Source organism: Chelonia mydas, chromosome 4, assembly GCF_015237465.2.
Source record: "Chelonia mydas isolate rCheMyd1 chromosome 4, rCheMyd1.pri.v2, whole genome shotgun sequence".
Lineage (NCBI taxonomy): Eukaryota > Metazoa > Chordata > Testudines > Cheloniidae > Chelonia > Chelonia mydas.
Window position 1 is genome coordinate 89,028,765 of NC_057852.1, and position 18,780 is coordinate 89,047,544.

An 18,780-nucleotide genomic window follows, 5' to 3' on the forward strand; every position below is an offset into this window, starting at 1 on the left:
AATGTTGGATATTGGAGATAAAGTAGTGGGTATGTCTGGAATTCAGTTGTATCTGACTCAGTTCGACTTTGTCATGAGAGTTTCATAAAATACTCATGTATTTTAGCTTTTTTTTTTTTTTTTTTTCCTCCCTGTTGGCATTTATATGAATTGAGTCTGAATTGAGTGCATTGGAGTTAATTTGAGTCTTTCCGCTGACTCTCGTGGGCTTTGGACCAGGCCTTAAACGACAGACAGGAGGGTGCTGATAGATTTTCTTATGGATCCATCATCCATCCACATATTGAGATAAATTTATCTCTGGTGTAAGCTGGCACCACTCCCATGGAAGTGTCTGGATATCCCACGGAAGAGTCTGGGATAAATTGATTGGTGACTCAAGTTACATGTAGAGTGTAAGTGGGCTGGAAAATGGCTGTAACTTAGTGATGATATAATGTAACCTGCACCAATTTGGTATTCAGTGGATATGTAAAATGAATGTATTTTACACATCAGAAGCACAAAGAGGGATCTAGCGGGAAAATCAGCTAGAAGGGGAATGTAAAAATAGACAATTTTATCTTGCATCTTCCTGTTAGCTGCTTTTCCTGTTATACCTATTTCTTGCTATACTCATTCTACTCCCTTTTGATCCTTTTATCATTTATCTATTTTATTTGCACTTTCTAGGTCAGAGTTTGAGGTCAATTATGCCAGTATAAATGGAAAGAAGGCAAGAAAGGCATGCAATTGATGCCTATTCCATGAGACATAGAACCAGATTCATGGATGATTTAAACTGAGGTACATGTGGATCAGGAAAGAAGTGTTAGCTTCAAAAACACAAATTGCATCAGTTTAATTAAGTTGGATTATAATTGATTTAGTTAAATTTGTACAGACCCTTGTGTAGTTACACGTATATTGGTTTTAAGCTGATTATTTTGGTTTAGCTTGTGCCTGTAAATTTGTCAACGCAAGCTAAACCAATATAAGCAAGTTGTAAATTGAATTAAGAAGGTTCAGACATGGTTTTTCATTAGGTTAACTAAATCACCTTAATATCACACCTTTAGTTTGACAGATGCAATTTTCTATGAAGCCCTGGCCTTAATGGGCTTAAATGATAAAGCAATCTGTCCTGCACTAATCGGGTATTCACTGAGTGTGCAAAATTGGCCATATTTGAATATCAGTTGCTCCTACCCATGCCTGCTTTCTGACCCACTTCCACCCATGTGTGTAACTTAAACTACTGTTTGAATCACCATTTACTTTGGCTAATTGCATGAGGGACTATGCATTAGCAACATCATTTGTCTGCCTTCTTTTCATATTGTCATTACTAGGCCCCTGCTAGACCCTGCAATATAGTCTTGCTTGTATAGAGGCTAGCTATTAGTATTGTACACTTTGAGAAGTTGTATGACAAATGCTGGTTTGGCAACACAGAGCAGTTTCAACTCATCTGACTGAATATAAAATGCTGGCTCCAAACTGAAATTCTGGAAGGCTTTATTCAACCCCTCCATTGTTCGAAAACGTTTGTTTTTAATTTCTTTCCAGAATAAACATTATCTTTTGGCTTTGTCTATTGCAGTGGTTCCCAAACTTTTTTTTCACAGACCACTTGAAAATTGCTGAGGGTCTCAGCGGACCACTTAATGAGCTTTCCAAATGTTGTTTGTCCCGTTAGCTAATTATTATAAAGCACTTTGGATAAAAGCACTATATAAAAAAAAAATTAATAAAAATAAACATTTTTTGTTCTACAAATAAAAGCACACAACTCATATTTTAATATCAGTTGTCTTACCTTTCTAACGCGATGGATGTGCCCTCTCTCCCCCACTGTGGCAGCCCCCGAGCTGGGGCTGGGAAGGAACTGGGGGGGTCTCTCCCTTTCTCCCCTACTGCAGCAGCCTTCGAGCTGGGGCTGGGAGGGAGCACTGTCTCTCTTGGCAGCCGGAGCCCTGGAGCTGGGGAAAGTCACCTCTTTCTCTGGCTGCTGGAGCCCTGCATGTCCCAAATTCCTCCCCATCCCCTCTTCTCACCCCACTGCCCCCTCCCACCTACCCTCTATTCCCCCCAAGGCCACCACCTCACCTTACATGCGCATCTTCTCCAGGGTCCAGGCACCTAATTAGTGGAGCTACCCATGCGCGGCTCCACTAATTAGGTGGGTGGCCCTTCATTTTCTGATGTGCGGCCGCCCAGGTGTGCACCTTAGAGGGAACTATCCACGGAACACCTGAATAGAGCAGTGGTCCGTGGACCACAGTTTGAGAACCTCTGGTTTATTGCTTTGAATGTATTTTTGGTAATATGAGCTAATTTACCTGTCAGATGCTCATTTTGTAGGCAGTGGTATGTGACCAGTCTTTCCAAAATGTTTGTTTTAGGACATTACTGTTTTATTTTCCAAATTTTTCCAGATTAAATTATGCTTTTTCTATTTGTTCTCCCCCTCTCCTTGTATTGTTCTTCTTCAAGTAATATCCCTATAGGTGCTCCATTTTGGGTGCGCATATACTCCATGTGCCTTTGATTGGAAACATTTGGTAACAATGCCCATTCAGTCTACACATGCACCCTAGCTATCCTTGTGCCCTGTACCAAGGATATATAGAGCCATGTGGGACAAACTGCCATCAGTTCGTTTTCAACAGCCTTGGCCTGAGACGGAGTGTTTTGCAGTGCCCTCTTCTTAGCTAGTTTACCTTAGGGAATAGCTGTTCTTGTTTAACTATTGTTGGTTTTAGGTTTTACCTTTTAGCTCTCTCTAGGTTTTTTTATCCATATTAGCAGGTTTTTTTGAGGAGGGACTTCTTCGGGAGACTCCCCCGATGTTTCTCCTTCCTTTGAAGGAGGCTATCTTGGTTTATGCCTAAATACCTGGATTTGTACCTTGCCTTACTTGCTGGGATCCTATCCCAGTTAGTGCAGTCACTCTCACTTTATCCACTGCTTAAGGGATACCTATGTCCCATCTAAGTGTAAAATTTGCTCAGGGTTTATGAGTGGGTCTAGAAAGAACAGGGCTTGGGCTTGGGCTTCTCATTATGGTACACTCCCTTTGACCTGCCTCTGACCCAGGCCCTGATACCCCCCTATACAACAGTTTTCCAGTGAACACAATGCCTCTGCAGCCAGCTCACCCATTAGATCTTTGCAGGAGAGAACCATGGGAGATAGTACCAAGACTTCCAGAAAGAGGAGCTCCAGAAACCATCAGAGAGAAACAGGTGCCTAGGTTACCACAGAGACCTGCGGCTCCAGAGAGCTCACATCCCAAAAAGGGTACTGCTGAGGCTCAAAGCTCTCCTGGTACTGAGGGTCCCTCCTCTTCTAGGGCTTCAGGTACTTCTAAGTCCCATTGTACTCAGCATCGCTTGATACTGAAGCCAGCCCTGGTACCAGCCAGCTAGGATCGTGGTGCTAGGATCTCTAAGGACTCTGTGTTGAAGAAGCTGGTACTGGCTGCAGCCTCTGCTTCTTCCATGTTATCTACCATACCCAAGTTGAAATCACAAACTGATTGACCGGTGCCATTGAAGCCAAAGTCACCATCAATATCACTAGTTCTCACTGCCAGGCCTCTCCAGGTTGCTGCACAGATTCACCTGGTACCACGGGAGTTTAGATTATCCAGGGACTTGTTTGTTTTTGATGAATCTGAGTCCCCTCTGCTATGGGTGCAAAAGACTCTTTGTATTGGAGCTTCATCTGTCACCATTATCACATCATTCTCCGGTACAGCCTTGCTCCCCAGTACCCACTAGAAAGGACAGACAACTTGCCTAAAAACCACCTCTGACTGCCCCTCCCATGGGCTATGAGGAGCATAACTTCTCTGACGATTTCCATTTGAGGCTCATGTGATCACCAACCTAGAGTTACCTCTGCTGAGATCTTTTCTGAGAGAGAAACTCCAAAACACAGGCAGATTCTAGTCATACCAGGAGGAATAAAGAGGGACGCATCTTGGGTACCTCCTTTTCCTTATGGCCCCCCTCAGTTGCCATACTGGGGGGACCTGTGGGCTGCTTATCGGCAACAGTTTTCCAGAGCACTCTGCTACACCCTGGGGAGTGCCAGAGGCAGCAATTATCTGCTCTTCATGTCCCTCCACATCTCTGTCACAGGAGGAATCTTTAGAGGAGCAGGAGAGAAGGGCTGCTGAGGACGCTACATCACAGACATCTCCTCCTCTTCACCCAGTGAGGTGGTGATCCCTCCCTCCCCCTCATATGTGGATGATTTTAAGCAGTTCCAGGAGCTTATGAAGAGGATCACTGACTCCCTCCAAATCCCCCTGGAGGAGGTCCATGAGACTCAGCATAAACTCTTGGACATTCTCCATGCTGCCACCTCTGGTCAGGTAAGCACATAAATGAGGCTTTACTTGAACCTGCCAAAACAATCCAGCAACCCTGGTCACCAGGCCTCCAAGCTGTAAAAGGGTAGATAAAAAGTATTATGTTCCTGCCAAAAGTGCAGAATTTTTGTTCATACACCCAGCACCCAATTCCTTCATGGTTGATGCTGTGAACAAACTTAATAGGTGTGACGGGGTTCAGTGTGCAATCCAGACCAGTAAGGGATTGTGTCACCTCTTACTGTGTACCCCTGGTTGCCTCACAATGCCTTTCTACTTTAATTGCCTGCCTGGGATGCCTATAGCCTGCCAAGAAGCATGCAGGTATCTGCATATAGCTGAAGCCCTGGTCCAGCAGACTCTGATCCCAACAGCCAGCCAGCAACACTCCAGTTACACTCTGGCTTCCACCAACCTTGGTTATTACTTGTAGAGTGACCCCAGCTCGCTCCCAGTCCCAAATTTTCCCCAAACCATGTGCTCTGTAATGTCCAGCCCTATCCTGGACAGTTCAGAGAAATAATCAGGGTGGTTTGTTCTTGTAAAGACAGAAAAGCACATCACAGCTTATTAACTTAACTAGGTTAAATACATCCTTTCATTTAAGCACCACACTGCTTTTATAGTAAAAATAAAACAAATTTATTAACAATAGGACATAGTTTAAATGATGGTGAGTAATAGAAATAAAGTTAGAAAGGATTAAAAGCAAATAAAAGTGAAAACATGCTTCTAAAAATCTAAAACTTAATCTAGCAAGATACAGGCTTTGTTCAAGATGGTTTCTCTCACCAGGCATTCTTTTCCCAGCCAGGACTGACTTTCCCTCAGTCAGTACCTTGCACAAAAGTACAAAGTACTGGCTTCCCTTGTCTTTCTAGGTGAAAGACCTTTACCTACACAGGTTTCTTACCTATATTCAGTTCCACAGACTTCTACCCCTCCTTGGTTGAAGGACCCATCTTTCTCAGCTCTGTCCTGTTATCTGTCTAATGATGGATGCCAAAGTTCAATGACCTTGTTTCAAGAGGCAGGATGACCTCATGCTGTTCTTCCCTTCTTGTGGGCTTCCCATCTCTCTGTATGATTTCTATGTAAATGGAGCTTCCGTTGTTTCTGATTCTACCATTCTTAACTTACATGGGAGGCAATTAGAGAGCTGTGACATTCCCTCCTGCCTGGGCAGACTACAGCCTAGTATCAGTGAGGATCCATAATTCCTTATATAGTATTAATACATACATTTCACAATGATATTAATCACCAGTGTGTCATTAGCTTTCAGAAAGATCTCTCTATACACTTTTATAATACAGTAATGTAGTATACCTTCAGTTGCTTAGCACTTGAGATTCAGTCCTTCCTGTCTTTATAGACCAGTAAACCTTTCCAATGTATTCTTTGAAAAGTAAAACCCAGACCAAGCTTCTCTATCCTGCTCGGTGTGGACACCATGCTGTCCTTTTCCCCCACTTGTTAGTGTGAGGTTTGCCTCCACCCTTTGTTAGCTGGATGGGTTTGTTTACCCAATATGTAAATAAATTCCCATTGTCTTTCAAAATACTTTGGATGTAATCCCAGGTGGGGAAAACACATTCCTTTGTCTAGTGCAGACTTGTTTACCAGCTCCTGCTGGCAAGTCTGGTTTACATACACTTTAGTCATATTTATAGCATCTGTCCATAACTTTGAATACCCATGACATACATACACCATACAAGAATATTAATGATCAGTGAAAAGAAAAGGAGTACTTGAGGCACCTTAGAGACTAACAAATTTATTTGAGCATAAGCTTTTGTGAGCTACAGCTGAGTTATTAGTTTTCAAATGATACCTCACAAGGGATATTTTGTACAAAGGTTTTTACAGTAGTGTGTGGGGTGGGAATACAGGGGTGCTTAGTGTCATAATAGGTAACACCATTCTAAAGCCACCCCACACAATAAAGACCAAAGACACCTGAGCCTATTTGGTTGCAGGAGTCACTCATCTTCATTAGTGCAACTTAGAATAATCAGTTCCCAAGCTCTGATTGCAAAATATAACCACAGCAACTACAGAATACTTGATTGTAAAGTAAATGTTGATGCCTTGGTTGAGGGGAGTTGTTTGCAGCCCCCTACCTATAGGATGTGTATTTTCGTATCATGATTTATCCGTCTCGCAAGAGGTTTCTATGCAGGGATGGATTACCCACTAGGCAGACTAAGCACGTGCTTAGGGCACCAGCAAAGCAGGGGGCACAAAAAAAATGAGATTTTTATTTGAAAAAAATTGATATTTAATATTTCAAAAAAAGCACCTAAGTAGTCGTCATGGGAAGAATCGGAACTTTGTTAGACTTCCTTACACTCCACTACACACTCTTCCTCCGTTTTTTGTTCTCTTTTTATTACTTATCCCCATCTAAACCAGGGGGGCGTCCTACTAACATAGATTGAAATAATGCGAGGAAATCAGATCCTGTCATGTATTGCAATACATTTGTTTTATTATTGATATATTCTTCTGAGTTATACGTACTTGATTCATTTTTTTCTTATATATACAAAAAAATTGTTGGTTTTTTTTTAAGTTCAGATAACTGAGATAAGGGGCAGGATGAAATGTAACCAACTGAGTGGAGCACAGAAATGTAAACTGGCGGAAGGAAAGAAACAAAAAACTAGTGAAATTTTCCAAAATCTTCCAAAGCTGACATCATTTTTCAAAGCGAATACATCAGAAGCAACATCTTCTCTCAGTAGCACAGACATCGTTCAAAAACCTGTAGGTGTTTCAGAGACTGACCCTTCTTTTATTGATGAAACAAACACCATTCCAGAACATGTAGATGTGTCAGAGACTGTAACTGATCATCCTACTCCTGGTGGTAAAACAGACATTGTTCTAGAAGGTGTGGATGTGTCAGAGACTGAACCTGCTCATGCTGTAAATAATAGGAGAAAAGATCCTGGTATGTGGGTTGATTTCAGTACTGACGATGTCGCTTACTGGCTAGATCGTGGACCCAATGACTGTCAGCACCACACTGGGCCATTTGAGAAATCACGTCGGACTTTTACCAATGGCAAAGAAACAAGATATTGTCCACAAAAAATATTTTTCTGCATGAAAGCGAATGGTGAGAAATACACTCGAGAATAGCTACTGTGTTCACCATCAACAGGGTCTGTGTACTGTTTTGTTTGCAAGCTTTTTGCATATAAACCTTCAACATCCCAGTTTGCTGCAGATGGATTTAGGGACTGGCAGAATACTGTTTTAATTGAACGACATGAAAATAGCACGACTCACAGAGATTCAATGCTGACATATTTAAATTGAAGACAGGGTTTTGGATTGACACAAAAATTGGAAAAACAAATTAAAGGGAAGTGTGAATACTGGCAACATGTCTTGCAGCGTGTTATAGCTGTTGTTCAAACATTAGCTAAATGTGGTCTGCCTTTCCGGAAGGCAGACCACATTTGGATCATTGCAGAATGGAAATTTCTTGGGATTGTTGGAGCTTGTGGCTCAGTTTGACCCATTTTTAGCAGGCCATATCTCAAAATATGGGAATGCTGGCAAAGGTAACCCATCACAATTATCCAAGACAATATGTGATGAACTCATTGGTCTGATGAGTGACAAAGTTCATTCGGCTATTGTGGATGAAATAAGTACTGCTGGGTACTTCAGTTTATCTGTCGACGCTACACCTGATCTTTCACATATTGATCAATTGAGTATTGTACTAGGATATGTGCTTCCCACAGATGGGAAACCAGTTGAATGATTTATAACATTCCTCAATTTGAAAAGCCACACTGGTGAAGAAATGGCAAATCAAGTACTGCATTATCTGTGCCAAGTTTGCAAAATAGATGTCTCAAAGTGCAGAGGTCAGTCTTATGACAACGCTGCCAACATGTCAGGGCGTTATCAAGGAACGCAGAAGAAGCTTTTAGAATAGAATATGCCATATTCATACCATGTGCTGCACACTCTCAATCTTGTTATCCGCAGTGCTGTTGATTGATGTCCGGTGGCAGTAAGTTTTTTTTCTCAACAGTCCAGTTACTTTATACATTTTTCTCTGTCTCAACACACCGATGGGCAGTTCTTAAAACATATTTGGGCAATGATCGTGTGTTGAAATCTCTTTCTAATACTTGCTGAGAGGCATATGCAGTGGCAACAAGTGCAATTCTGGAGTCCTACTCAAAGATTGTGGATGCATTAGAAAGTATAGCTGAAGACCAATCACAAAAGGGAGAAACTACACAAGAGGCAGAAAACATTGCAAACAAGACACAAGAACTAGAGTTTGTATTCATGTTGACCATGTGGAATGAAATTTTACAACACTTTTTTTTTTTTACCACACAAGTCAAGCTCTCCAAGAAAAACAATTGGATTTGAAAACATGTGCAGACCTCTGTCAATCATTAGCAGACCTCTTACACACTTTGAGGAATGATTTCGAAAGATCTGAAGACATATCAAAAGATATCTTGCCTGATATTAACTACAAAGAAGCCCAGTCCCGCAAGTGAAACGATAGCAGTGCAACAGAAACAGCATTGAATCCTAGAGACACATTTCCCGTATATATTTACTATGCTATAATTGATACACTTGAAGCTCATATGGAGAGGAGAGATGAAGTGTACAAAGAAGTATCAAGTAGATTTTCTTTTCTAAATGATATGGACTTATCTGACAAACAATATTCACAAGGTTCCCAAAAACTAGTTGACTCATACCCTGTTGACTTGAACGTGAATCTTTGTGGAGAAGTATGGCAGTTCCACTGTTATATGTGCGCAAAATTTAATGAAACAGGAAAAATGAAATTCAGTCACATTGATCTTCATGGCACAATATTGAAAGATGGAATACAGTGTGTATTTCCAAATGTAGAGATCGCATTATGTATTTTTCTAACATTGATGATTACTAACTGCTCTGCAGAACTCTTTCTCAGCTGAAAAGAATAAAAAACACTCAGAGAACAGCAATGTGTCAGGACAGACTTGATTCACTTTCCCTGTCATGTATGGAAGCAGACATGCTTCATCGAGTCAGCTTCTATGAACATATCCAGAATTTTGCAATCAGAAAATCTAGAAAGAAGCAATTTTAATTTCAGCGTACATGTAAGTTTTGTGTCATTTAGAAAAATAAAATTTTGTTTTACGGTATAGTATTTTTATTTTGAATTACATATGGGGGGGCACCATAATATTTTCAGTGCTTAGGGCCTCTAAAGGTCTTAATCTGGCCCTGTTTCTATACTTCGTGGTCAGACAGGGAGTACTTGAAATATAGAATGCTCTTTGGACTCTCTACTGCCCCCAGCATCCTTATGAAGGTTCTGGTGGTAGGAGCTTCTTAACTACATCCATTAGGAATAATTATCTTCCCATGTATTGACAATTGGCTGATCAAGCAATGAAGTTAATTCTGCAGTAAGGAAAGCTATGATCTTATTTGACAAATTGGGACTTGAAGTCAACAGAGAAAAGTCCACTTTGACACAGTCCAATCAATAGTGTTTGTAGAAGCCATCTCGGATGCCACAACAGTCACTTTACCTACTGACAGATTTATGACACTGAAGAACGTGATTTCAGAGGTTCAAATGAGTGCACAGAAACACCCTTGTCTGTGGCTCCTAGGTCACATGGCAACCTGCAATTTTGTCACACTTCAAGCCAGATTGCTCCTATGTTGCTTCCAAGAATGGTTGAGAACTGTTTACACTCTTAACACACACAGTCTGCAAATTAGTGTCAATCCCTCACCAGATTTTGATGTTGCTCAGTTGGTGGAATGACTTGGAGAAGATCTGTGCTGGAGTCCCCTTCGCTCCACCTCCCCACTCTCTGACTAGGGCATTGGATGCATCTCTCATGAGGGGGAGCTCAATTTTGAATGCGCACTACTCAAGGCAAATGAACTGCCCAAAGGTCCATTCTTCATATCAACCTCCTGGAGCTCAGAGCAATCAGACATGTCTGCAAACATTCCTTCCCATGATCAAGGGCCAGTCCAGAAACATCATGACAGACAACACAGCCACCATGTACTATACAAATAGTCGAGGAGCAAGATCCCCTTCACTTTGTGCAGAAGCAATAAAACTATGGAACTGGTGCATAGCTCAGCAAATCTTCATCTGCACTTCAGGCTTACTGGGTCGTCTTGCTGATGGTTTGAGCAGAAACTTCTGCGAGGGCGAGAGGGAGATCAACAACCTCAAGCAGATGTAAACAGTGTCAGAATGAGCTCCATCCTGACATCTGGTGGTGAGGTGTGGCAAGTTGTGGAAAAGAACTTCAGGGGCCGATCTCATTTGCATAGGCACACCCACCCCCTAGAATGAGGCCATAGCTGCCCAAATGGTCACTTTGGCTGCTGTGGGATCCCCAGTGTCTCTGTTATTGGGGCAGGAAGAGTAAATTGTTATTACCCTGATTATGGGAACTGTGCTTGGAACTGTACTGGGCCTTTTGTTATGATGGAGGGACTCACCGTCAACTAAGTAGCACTTGCTAGGCAAGGGTCATGGGTTCCAAAACTGTGTGAGTTGAGAGAGGCTGGGGACAAGTATTAATACTTGGTGCCATGGGCCCCTTGGTGAGGGCCTTACATGCTAATTGCACTTCCTCCTCTCTCCACTGTGGAATATCAGAGCTAATTTTGATTCCATTAGGAGTCTAGTTACAGGCTGCTGAGCTCACTTTGGGCTAATGGTGTACCAGCACTGAGGCTCCCCTACTACAAGCTGAATTCACCTAAGAGCTGAAATCACTGAGTGTTGTGTTAAGTAGTGGGGAAGCCTGAAGATATATTGTGGAGCAGTTTCTGGGACGGCTGGAGTGCCTTGTGGACAGGCTGGTGGAGCAGTTCATAGGACGGCTGGAGCTGCTTGTGGGACGCGGAGCGGAGCAGTTCATGGGATGGCGGGAGCTGCTTGTGGGCTGCAGAGCGGAGCCAAGCAAAGCAGTTTGTGGGGCAGCTGGTGGAGCGGAGCGAAGGCCTATGGAGCTGTGGGGCGGTCAGCTTCAGATCATGTAAGGTGCCCCTTACCTCTCTTCCCCGCCCCCCACCCATCTCCACCCAGGTTGGGAGGTAAAGCTCTGCAGATAAACTTTCGAATTCTGGGGCTGCCCTGACCAGGGACAGAGACTTTTGGGTCATTGGACTTTTGGGACTTTGGGTGATTTGGGGTTGCTGGACTCAAGAACCAAAGGGAAAGCGCATGCCCCAAATTTGCTTGGGGTGGGTTTTTGCTCATGGGTTGTGTTATGAATCCTGTTGGTGGTGTTTCCCCAACATAATGCCACATTGTTTCTCTCTGTTATTAAAAGGCTTTTTGCTACACTCAGACTATGTGCTTGCGAGAGGGGAAGTATTGCCTCTTGGAGGTGCCCAGCGGGGGTGGTTTATATTTGTCCCAGGTCACTGGGTGGGGGCTCGAGCCAGTTTGCATTGTGTTATTGGAATGGATCCCCTAGATATTGAATCCGGCCCTTGTTGCTCCCAACTCTGACGGGCAGAAGGGTTACACAAATATTCCCTCATCTGGGTTTTTTCTAGAAATAGACCTCTTTGCCACTGCTATCAACAGAAAGTGCTGGAAGGTCTGTTCGATAGGGGGTCTAACCCATCAATCTCTAGGAGAAATCTTCCTCATTTAATGGTTGAGGAATCTCCTCTATGTCTATTCTCCAATGCCATTGCTCCTCAGTGCATACACATCTGAAGTGGAGCACCCATAGGGACTAAAACTCTTCGAGATGTTTGTTTCTGTACAGGGTAAGTAACCTCTTCTGTGCAAAAGGGAAAAACGCAATTTCAGGGATTGCATGGAAATTTTAAAATTAGCCCAACAATGTGATTTCCACCCCCAATAGCAGGGAGGCAGAGGCAGGTATCCCCACTTCCACCTCCCTAACTAGGCTATAGCTCAGGGATGGACAAACTATGGCCTGTGGGCCACATCCAGCCCACCAATTGATTTTAATATGGCCCTCGAGCTCCTGCTGGGGAGTGGGGTCTGGGGCTTGCCCTGCTCCCGTGCTCCAGCCGGGGAGCGGGGTTGGGGGCCACTCTGCGCATTCATGCCACAGCTCTGCGCGGCTCCAAGAAGCAGCAGCGTGTCCCCCCTCTGACTCCTACGTTTAGGGGTAGTAAGGGGGCTCAGCGCACTGCCCCCACCACAAGCGCCGCCCCTGCAGTTCCCATGGGCCAGGAACTGCGTCCTGAGTCCCTCCCCTGCTCCAACCTCCTGCCCTAGCCCTGATCCCCCTCCTGCTCTGGAACCCATTGATCCCAGCCCGGAGCACCCTCCACCCCTATATCCCAACCCCTTGCCCCAGCCTGGAGCCCCCTCCCTCACCCTGAACTCCTCATTTCTGGCCCCACCCCAGAGCCTGCACCCCCAGCCACAGCTCTCACCCCACCATACCCCAATCTTCTGCCCCAGCCCTTATCTCCCTCCCACCCTCTGAACCCCTTGGTCCCAGCCTGGAGCACCCTCATATGCTCCAAATCCCTCATCGCCAGCCCCACCCCAGAGCCCGCACCTCCAGCTAGAGCCTTCATCCCTCCCACACCTGAACCCCCTGGCCCAGCCTGGAGTCCCCTTGCATACCCTGAACTCCTCATTTCTGGCCCCACCCAGAGCCCGCATCCCCAGCCAGAGCCCACACCTCCTCCTACATCCCTACCCCAATTGCATGAGCATTCATGGCCCGCCATACAATTTCCTTACCCAGATGTGCTAACAATGCAGTGATTAGAAGCCCTGGCCTTGCTAAGGGGAGGCACTGCAGCACTGGCTGGTATGGAGCGGGGACTGGGATCCATCTCCCCACACCGTACTCAGCATAGTAGCCAGTGCCACCACTGGTTGGAACATGTGCACGTGTGTGAGGGGGCCCTGCCCCAGCAGGGGGATAATGGTGTGGGGTGGATCCTGGGCTCAGTTCCTCGCCAACCAGGGTCTCCCCAGGGCCTTATCCATATAGTGCTGTCGTTGGTACAAAAGAATTATGAAATCTTTGAACACATCAGAATGTATCTATACACTTATCCAGTGACTTTATTATGACAATTGCCAAGAAATGAAGTTCCTTTTTTGGAACATCCTTCCCTATACAGTATGGCTGACTTCTTTTCATGCTTGCCAAAATATCAGTTTTCTGAACTCCAGCAAGACTATGAATTGAACCATGACTGTCCTAAGACAGTAAACTAAGCGTCTCTGTGGCATTTAATAGTTATCATCATATTTCTAGGTTATTTTTGCTTCAAGACTTAAGGTATATAATGTATCTCTTATTAGGTATATAATCAAGGTTTGCTGAGGTAAAATATGAAGCATTGTTAGGGTTATTTTTAGAAATGTGACGCGAAAACTCATCAATTGGATTTTTCTGCCATATTTGAGGTTTTTCTTAAATATTTTCCCTCTTTTATAAGAACGTAACATGGCAGAGCTTTTTTTTGCAATGGTTTATAATACTAGAATTGTTTAGATAATTAATACTTAGTTATTTTAATTTTTTTGCAAAATATTTGGGCAGTTTAATATTTTTTTCTTTCAAAAGATACAGTAAAATAAACAATGTACATTTAGCTCAGTGTTGTGCTCATGCCATTTGCAGTAGAAGTGCTATAGTTGCTGTCTTGGAATATTTTTCTTTTTGTGTATTGTAAATGAGGAGAGAGTCTAGGAGAGACAGAAAATTTGTATCAAGTTGCTGCTATTACTGACCCATTTCTAATCCTGAAGCTGACCTACAGAGTGCTGACATGCATGTAGTCGGTGCTGCTAATGGTTTGCAGTGAGGTCAAATGTCTTGTCTACAGAGCTCTATAATGCAACAAGTGAGAGTGACGATAAATTGCTTACACTTTTTTGAGTCTTTAATTTTGCACCAGTAGTGGTACTGAAACCTCCCTATTCTTCACCCCACCCATCCCCACCCCAACATTATGAAATTAACTGCAAAAAATGACCACCACCAAACAAAAAACCAGATGGCTGGAGGGTTTGCATGGCTTATGGTGCTCTCAGAGCCAGAATCTGTTTCATTGTCAGCTGGCGTTCAGACCCAAGGGAGTACTGCTATAGAATGCTTTGCTAGACTTTCATCTCTAGTGGATCTTGCTTTTCCTTACTTTTACTCAGGAACAAATAAACATGGTTAATTAGCTACAAGCCTTTTCATGAATAGCCATTCCAGCAGCCTGTCTAACTATAATGGCTTTTTAAAAGCTTAAATGAGAAGATGAATTGGAGGCACTTTTCCTTGGAGCTATGAATGAAGAATCTAAAACTATGGCAAGTGGTTTTTGTTTGATTTTTTTTTCCAAAATAAAAAGCCACTGACTTGGCAACTGGTTTCTTGTTCTACTCTGTGACATGGTCTATCAGGCCGCCTTTATCCCCCTGCTGGAGGCATCCATGCCCTGACATCCCCACTTAAGGAAAATCCACTCAAACTGGGCTCCCAACAAGACACTCCTCCAGAGGCCTAGAAAGGCCTGGAGGACATACTAACCAATCAAGAGTCAGAAAGCCAGTTAATAAGGCTTGCTTGCTTGCTCTCACCTCAGTGGTTGAGCTGGTGAGAACCTGGAACAAAGGAGGAGGTTCTCTGTTCTAGCCGAGAAACTGAGGTCCAGGTGAGGGCCTTGCCTTCAAGCACTGCAACAAAGGGCTTATACTTAAGGTTTTTGTTTCTTTACTTAAAGGCACAGAGAGTCAAATCCTGAGTTTATTTTGTTGATTAGCTGTTGAGAGACTGATGCCCCACTTACAGCATGGGCCACACATAAGGAGTGTTACAAAGCAGGGCTGCCCACAGGGCGTGCTAAAGAGCAGTCTCACCTGCCACATATTTCATGATGAGAAACAAATGTATGTTGCATGACGGGGTTTCTACTGAATAGGTTTGCACTCCCAAGCTGTGGCATGCCATCACTGATGAGTAGAAATACTTCCACGACATCTGTTATGGTTGCTGAGCTGAGCATTCCATGGTTGTGACTTACAGTATATTATTCAAGTAAGACTAACACCCGTTGGTGGGGAGCTTTTTTTTCCCTATTTGCCTCAGGCTCTGAGCTCATCATGGGATGTAACTTACCTGTTGAATGTTTCTAAAAATAACTATTATGCCTTCAGTAAAAGTAATTAGCATTCAAAGAGCGCTCTTTGTGGCCTTTACTGACATTGGTCCAAATCCTGTTATTTTAAGTCAATGGAGTTACTTTGAATTAACACTAATGAGACTGAGAGTAGAATGTAACCTACCGTCTAATCTTCTCAACAACAGTGTGAGAGGGAGACAAGTAGTAGTATTCCCTTTTTAAAGGTGGGGAAATTGAGGCAGAGAAGTTAAATGGCTTGCCTAGGGCTATAGTGGCAATTAGTGTCTGTTCAGATTAGAACCTGGGAAAGCCTGTGGAAAGGCTTACTAGATCACACACCTCTCAACAAATAAAGCTCTAATTTTGGCTTATCAAGTTATTTAAGACAAATACAATTCTATATTACAGCTAGAAAAATGACCGCCAGATGGTGCTATGCAATAGCTAATGAAATAATTCAGCCAGGGAAAATACACTGCTGTGTTTCATTTTGTGAGGGGCTGAGCATAAGGAGTTCCTCTGAGGGGAAATTATCATGTAAGTAAGGGACCACCATCCACAATCATTAGAAAAATGGGACAAATTTATGTATATTCCTAGCAGAGGCATGTGATCTCACAAGGCAATAACATTCTTAAATCTTCTGGGGTTTCGCATATTGCCACCAGACTACCTGCTGATATGAGTGGATATAAATTGAGGACAGCAATTGTATCTAATTATACACAGCAAATTGTGTGCTGCTGCATTATGCACCATATTCAGAATCTGGTAGATTTAAGATGTAGCCACAAATAGAGCACATTGCAGTAGTCTAATCTTATGCAATGAGGACATGAATCATAGTGAAGTCCACATCCAAAAGAAAAGGTTGCTGTTTCCTAGCCTGATGCAAATAAAAGAAAGTTGTCTTGCCTATTCAACAACTGGGAATCTAACCAAGCTCTCAAGTTGTAAATACAAGTAGCCTCAAACAGACATAATCCTCACCTTATTCCCCAACCCACCAATATTCCCTCTGTATAATATAAATTGAAGATCTTCTCCAAAGCATGTTAAAAATCAATGGAAAGACTCTTATTGATGTCAGTAAATTTAGGATAAGACCACTCCGTGAGCCTTAGTCTACTCACTCTCACCCATACTCATGTTCATCCAGGCACTGGGTAAAGGTACACAACTGTAACATCTGGCTCAGAAGAGAAAGAAACAGATAGGTCTTGTGTGTGTACTGAAGGCATCACAATGACATGTTATCACTATCCCTTCTACTAGCCCCACATACATTTTTAATAGGAGGGGGGACATGATGGGACCCTGTAGAACTCCACATGAGAGGAAGAATAGCAACAGCCCAATGTGACGTTCTTCAAAATCTGAGAGAAAAGACAGAAGCCATTTAAGGGCAATGCCATGCACTCCTCCTGGAGGTCTGCGGATGGGTCAATAACACTTTATAATCAGTAATATCAGTATGGACAGCTGATCTTCATTAATGGCCAGTAGGAGGTTGTCAACCAGTGCATCCAGCTCAGTGCTGGTATTCAAAATGGCAAGGTTCTAGGAAATCTGAACTATCTAGATGCTGTGGGATTGTCTTGCTGCAATCTTTTCAGTAATCTTAACCATATTGTCAATGTGAAGAGAGAGCTTCTTAGGCGAATCCAGCAGCCTTGCTTTTTGTAACAGAGACGCTGACAATTTCCATTAGAATAGGCTCCAAATATATTTACCGGACTTCAGCAAGGAAGAAGATATATCCAGAAGTGGGGTTGTGGCACCTGTTCTGTCTCCTGCTCTCTGTCACATCACATGCCCTCCATTGGGGCTTTCAGCCATGGAACACCTTGTCTTAAAGGGACCTTGATGAACAGAGCGGCTGCACCAGACTCAGCTTGGCTCTTAAAGGGCTACTGCCTTGTTATAGCAGCTTTCTCCTTCAGAGAAGCGCTATTTGGAGAAGACCTGGAGAAGGTAGCCAAAGAGTTCTCTCTCACATTTCTTCTTCTTCTTCAGCATCGTAGGTCCTTCTGACTCAGAGCCACAACCTTCTCCTGTCACAGCACTTTTTCATCTTTTTGTAGAGGCTCTTTTGAGCTGGGGGAACCTTATAAGATTCATTAAAAGCCTCACAGATATGATCAATTTCCTCTTAGTCTCCCCAAACACCTTTTGAAGGATAGCCCCTACTAGTTTGCTTAGAGTTTGCCAGGGGTTTGTTCAGATACCTAGGCTCGAGAGGAGGTTACATAAGGAAACATCTAGAATCTGTCCCTTGTTGTATTCCTTTTATATTTAGAGAGACAGCCTGGCTTATACATTTTTTTCCTAGACAAGCCCTGGAACTCTCTCATAGGCAAGTCCTCATGGGAAATTCCAGCATGGGGCTTCCTAAAGTCTATTGTGATAATCTCTTTGGAGGAGCAAGGCTGGAGATTTGTTGGTCCTAGCCTGTTTTGGTCCCAAACAAGTTGGAAAGATTTTGACCCATGCTGGACTTAAACCACTTCAGAAATTGAATTTGCAGCATTTATTTCCAGCTGGAAATCCTCCATTCCATTCCATTCTGCTTTTCTGGTTCCTGGAGGATTTCCTTTACTCCATAGACCTCAAGGATGCATATTTTTGTGGGTCTGTCATTGAATTTTCCCAAACTCTATGCTTTGGCTTGTTCTCAGCTCCCATGGTTGCACAATCAGACCTTATTATCCATAACAGTTTGCCAACAGTATATTTTCCATTAAGTGGAATTTTCCAATTTTTTTCCCCCTGGGAGATAAAGGAAAAAATAAAAAGAACAGGAGTACTTGTGGTACCTTAGAGACTAACAAATTTATTTGAGCATAAGCTTCCATGGGCTACAGCCCACTTCATGGGATGCTTAGAATGGAACATATAGTAGGAAGATATATATATATAGATATAGATGTACACACATACAGAGAATATGAAAAGGTGGGGTAAAAGGCTAATTAATTAAGATGAGCTATTATCAGCAGGAGAAAAAAACTTTTGTAGTGATAATCAATATATTCTATGCATCCGATGAAGTGGCTGTAGCCCACGAAAGCTTATGCTCAATTAAATGTTAGTCTCTAAGGTACCACAAGTACTCCTTTGCTTTTTGCAGATACAGACTAACACGGCTGCTACTCTGAAATCTGTCATAAAGGAAAAAATAAAATCCTCCTACTGGCAGATCATCTTTCGCATATTTCTGGCATCATGTAAAATTATTGACATGAAGTTCTGTTTAGATCAGG

General features: G+C 43.1%; 1 protein-coding gene across 1 annotated transcript in view; it reads left to right on the plus strand.

Annotated features, from left to right (window-relative positions):
• The window catches only part of LOC114022198 (cyclic nucleotide-binding domain-containing protein 2), an 82,426-nt gene that overhangs the window by 35,706 nt on the left and 27,940 nt on the right, over positions 1-18,780 (plus strand). The gene's annotated exons all lie outside the window — the stretch shown is intronic.